General features: G+C 31.9%; 1 long non-coding RNA gene across 1 annotated transcript; it reads right to left on the bottom strand.

Annotated features, from left to right (window-relative positions):
* Positions 1–398: 398 nt before the first annotated feature.
* Positions 399–3,225, bottom strand: LOC131181663 (uncharacterized). The gene is made up of 3 exons (XR_009150158.1): positions 3,072–3,225; positions 1,554–1,617; positions 399–690 (listed from the first exon to the last, which is right to left on the bottom strand). It is a non-coding gene; the product is annotated as an uncharacterized LOC131181663 (long non-coding RNA).
* Between the last annotated feature and the right edge of the window lie 2,435 nt (positions 3,226–5,660).

The raw sequence follows: 5,660 nt of genomic DNA on the forward strand, positions 1-5,660 counted from the left end.
AAAAACTTGCTCTGATACCACTAAAACATGTCACACCTTACCCCTCTGTAAGGTATAACATGATCCCGTAGAATACCTAATGAACTACCGAACTTCACCTACCGATAACTCATTAAGTACCCTACAAGGGATTTTAAAACAATTTTCTTATTTTTGATAAGTGGTGAGCATTTTCCAATAGGTATTTAAAACATATGATTAAAAGTAAATCTAGTTAATATTTTTGGTCCATTTTGTTTTTACGCAAATTTTATAAAAATTTTGACAGAGTTCCCTCTGTATTTTGAGAAACCAGTTCTTCAAATACCTGAAATAAAAGCACTTCCAATAATTTTCTAACCACTGCTTCAAATTCATACTCAATCTCAACCAATTTCTCAAATTCACAAGTTCAATAATTCTCAAAATACTGTCAATCAATATCATTCATATTTCCTTAGAAACAAAACAATTTAGATACATCATTACAAGAAATTTACATTAAGAAAATCCAAACTAAAATTTATTACAACTTTATACAAACTTTATACAAGCTGCTCAAGACCGATTTTACATGTCCATACAATTACGTGCAATACATACATCAAAATGAATATTTACAGTCAGGGTATAAAATTATACCCGATAACTTCTAGCAGGTAGCTCCCCTGTCCTCAGCAGCTCAATCTGCTGCTCCTCTAGTCTCTATATCTGCGACAGCATAACAAGCTATCGCTGAGTAGTGAACTCAGTGGTACACAAACTAACAATTTAAAACTTAATACAATTTATGCTTGACAATTCATAACAAATAGAATTTTAAAATTTCTAAATTCTTCAAAATCCATGACCTTCAGAAATCAACATTTTCATTCATGCAAATTATTCATTCGAATAACATTTTGATCAAATAGTAACTATTTATTTACATTTCTTTTAAATTCCGAGACAATGCAAAATTTTTGAATCATTGACAAATTATTTATTTCAATCACAATTTATCAAATCATACATAATTTAAAGGGCGTTGCCAACAATACACCTGATCGAACCCATGACCCAAAATTCGAATAGATGCCGTGTTGTACACCACGACATTTCACATACTCCCAATAACCGAGGCTAAAAGGGAGAAACAAAGACTAGCTAGTATATATGAGTACTCATTCACATCATTCCCCAACTGGCAAGCCAGAGAGGAAGAAACTCGCCCCATCAAGTGGAGGAGTTATCTCACTAGACAAGCTAATGAGAATTCACAACATATTTTGTCATGTCAACTGTGGTTTCAAATCATATTCAAAACAATTTCTATTTACAAAGCATTTACAAATCAACATTTTTAATCATCATAAATTCATGCTCAAGGTTGGCAACACATCAAACTTAAAATTTACAATCCTCAAAACAATGCAATAATTCCTTAAATGCATAAGAAAATTTGTATTCAAATTATACAATTTCATTCAATAAGTTAAAATTCTCAACACAACAAAAATCATAAATCATACAATAAATTTATTTCAAATCAATTTGGAATTGAAAAATAACAAAAGAGTTAGTTGTGCACAAACCTCAAGCGAGTCGCCTGTTGGCCTTGACTCGACTCCTCGGGTTCTGTCCCGGTATTCTTTTCCACTGAAACACACAATTTTATAGTGTTTCAGTACCATAATTTAACATAAATCCAAAAATAAATTTAACTTCACTTTTACCTAGCTCTAACGTGCTAATTTCGACGTTCTTAAAATTTTTGTATTTTGGGTTACTATTCACTGCACTATTCAAGTCAAATAGTTGACTTTCTAAGGCTTAATAGGTATGGAAACTCCAACTTCACCCACATACCACATTTTGGTTATTAAACTTGTTGGTTTTGGTCATTTTCTCCAAGCTTAAGTCATTTTGGCAAAATTGCCAATTTTCGGTTTTGGTGCTCCGAAGTTACACTGTTCCATTGGTCAATCTACTGTTGGAATTTGGCAAAACTTCCTTCATAGAAAATGTTCCTTATTGTCTTAAGTGTATTCTCATTTTTGGATCACCCCAATCGGAGTTTTGTAGCTCAAGTTATGGCCAAAATATAATTACTGTTTACGTGCACTGTTCATACCGGTATTTTGGTTCTGGCAGATTTTTGGTCCAACTTTGTTCAGTAATTTGATCAAGTTAAGTTCATAATTTGGTCTAACTTTCTTCATATGAAATATTCTACTATGTCTTAGGTTTCCATCGGTTCAAGAATCACCTAAATCCGAGTTTCCTAGAGAGAGTTATAGCCCTTCAAACATTACTGCTCAATGGCAATTCTGCAGAATCACAGGTACAGTAACTCAACTTTGTTCAATGATTTGAATGGGTTAATGGCATAATTTGGGTTGGTGTTCTTCATAAAAGTTTTAGATCTATATCATATCTAATTGCTGGTAAAATTTCAGGTCATTTTGACCTTCCTAACTCGAGTTATGACCAAATGAACAGTTACTGTTCATTTGGTCAGTTTGGTGCAGTGGCAGCCTGCTCTCATTTCACTTTGGTCAATTGGTTCACCCAGTTTTGGTCAGTTTTTGGGCATGGTTCCTTAATGAAAATTGTGCCCTTTTATGTCTATTTTCATTCCCAATTGGTGGCATATCAATTGGGCTTGTAAAATTCCCGTTTTGGTCCTTCAAAGTAGGTTTGGTCATGCCGCCAGCAGCATGACCATTTGACCTACGAATTTGGTTTTCATTCCAACAATTCCCACACATCTCTTTAGGTCATTATTGACCATTTTTCATCTCATAATAGACCAAAGTCATCATTTAAGCATTTCTCCAAAATTTGGTTCACAAACCCTAGCCTCCTAACCCTAATCTCACTTAATTGTTTCATTTAACCAATTCAATGCCTATATACATGCTTCTTTAACTCTATCAAGCTCATATACACCTTAAAGTCCATCAAATTCATGCACACACATCAAACCCTAGCTAGCCTAAATTCAGCTTTGATCCCTCACAATTATTTTTTTTTCATTTTAAGTTACTTTCTAAGTTAATTAAACTAAGAACATAGAAATTTAGTAAAAGAATTCAAATTTATATACTAACCTTTGTTTGATTTTCCAATCACTAATTTTCTTCTCTTTTTTCTTCTTTCTTGCTTCTTCAATCTCCTCTTCTAGTAGCCCAACCAAAGCTTAATCATAATTTAGTAGAATTTTTGGGGAATTTATGGGGTTGATTCAAGCTTTGAAAGCTTGAATTTCATGGTTATGGAGAAAATTAAGGAGAAAAGAGAGAGAGAGGAGAGATACACGTTTTTGATGAAGAAGAATGATTTTTTTTTTCTTTTCTTTTATGTTTTTATCCCTTTTTGAAGACCAAAATTCCCAAATTAATAAAATAATTTAATTAATCTTTTATGACATCATTCATGATGTCATCACCTTTGACTTTTCTAACTTCTTTCTTTTCTTTTTTTATTTATTTATTTTTTTTATTAGTTCTTTAATTTAATTCTCGATTCTGAAATTTTCTTTTCTCTGATTTTATTTGACAGTTAGGTCAGGAGTCAGCTCTCGGGGTCAATTGACTAAATTGCCCTTCGCCGGTTCAACCCAGTTTGTAAATAATCTAATATTTCTTTCGGCTCCCTGACCTAATTATTTGACTGGCTTAACAGTTCTTTTTCATGATTTTCTCTTTTTCACTGTGTTTATAAGGGTCCTAAGGACAGCAGCGTCACTTTTTACGGTTCGAAATTTGAGTTTAAAACGACTTCGCAGTCGTTCCCGAGGAGGTCACTCATCGCTGTGACTCTCGGCTCGTTTAACTTCTTATGTTCTGTTTTTCTTATTTATAGTTAACTAATTAAACATTACTAATTATTTGTGTTTATGGCTTCTCAAGTTGTCTTAAGTATGGTTCTAATCCCCTTAATTGTCCGGACCGACACCGGTCACCGGAACAATGAAATATACCAGGCTATACCAATAGGGGTGTTACACCCTTAGGTTAATAATGAAACTAAGGATAGATATGGACAATGTAGGTAGCCAAACCTCAACTTCTCTATACTAGGATTTTCAAGTTGAATTTTCTTTATTTTAGATTTTTAGGCTATATCATGAGCTACCATAGTTGCTTAATATTATTGAATAACTTGTGGTAAGGTTTGTTCATTGAAGAGTTGAGTAAATAAATTTCATATATATGTCCTAGGATTTGTTGAGTAAGCTTAACATTAATTTTAATTCCAATTTAGGTATGTTATTTTAAGAATGAGTTAAGGGATTGAAGTTATTATTATTATGTTGCTAAATTCTATTTTAAATAACAGAATTGGTAGGAATTATAAGGGAAGTGAATGGAAATATTATGAATAAGTAAATTTGGGATGGATGGTCAAGCTACTAATGGTTTGATAATTGTTGGGTATATTAAATCTTAACTAGAAACATACAAGAAATTTAGCATGTTGTGCACATAAAAAAATAGAGTTAAATATTATATCTTTAGTATCATTGGAAGTTATAAGCTAGTGAAAAATTTCAAGTATTGTTAGAAATAGGAGAATTTGTGAGTGGAGGGATGGATTTTAGTTTTATATCTTAATTGCTAGTTGGATAATGAAGTGTTTAAAGTATGATGTGATTATTTTGGAGCTATTAATGGAGATTAATTGTAATTAAATTAGCAAGAATTTTGATGTAGTAAAGGGAAGAAATTTTAGCATGAAATGCTAAAGGAGAAAGAAGTATATATCAAATGGAGAAGGAGAAATAAATAGAAAAAATATGGAATTTATTATATTATTTGGTGTAGGCCACAAATGGAAATTTTAAATTATTTATGAATGTCCTGTGGCTTATGAAGAATTGGTTGAATTCTTGAAATTTTGAAAGATGTCCGATTATACCAAAATGCCGCCGAATTTTTTTTCAATTTTAGATAAATAAATCATGCATTTCACCCTTACCTTTTTCATCTTCAGGATTTAAAATTCCTTTTCTTAATATATTACCTTTTCCTACACCTTTAAAAGATGACCTAGCTTCTGTTGTAGATGCCAGGGGTGCTTCAATAGTCTAGGCTTTATTAGTCTTCAATACACGTGAGTGGGTAAATATTTAACACTGGTAATTTTTATTCAATGTATATTTATGTATGTTATTTTTCTTTATGCAAAAATGGGAATGGATAATGGTAATTATGTGTTTGTTTATTAAATGAAATGAGATTTAGAAGCACAGGTGAATAAATTACCGAATACACTCAATATATGCACTGAATAGATAGCACCTTAATGACGGATGATATAATTTCAGCTCAGCTTATATTTATATTGTCTTTGGGACAACGCTTGATGTACACATTGCCTTTGAGGCATATATCAAGTGGTCGCCCTTTGGGGGTGGCTCTATACATGTGTATGACCAGCATATTTATTGCTCTTGGGTCGTTATATGTCATCATAGAGCCCAGGATGCCATCATTGCTCTTAGGTTGCCTGAGTTTATTATATGCACCTGAGATACCAGCATTATCTATAGGAAGCATATTGTGAGTGTATGAAAATATTATTTACTTTATGATTATTGGCAAAGTTATTTCTGAAATATTTTTTTTATAGCATGAAATTTTATTTTATCTCAGTTATGTAAATTATAACAAATGATATTTATTTAGCTGACATAT

This window comes from Hevea brasiliensis, chromosome 7, assembly GCF_030052815.1.
Source record: "Hevea brasiliensis isolate MT/VB/25A 57/8 chromosome 7, ASM3005281v1, whole genome shotgun sequence".
Classification (NCBI taxonomy): domain Eukaryota; kingdom Viridiplantae; phylum Streptophyta; class Magnoliopsida; order Malpighiales; family Euphorbiaceae; genus Hevea; species Hevea brasiliensis.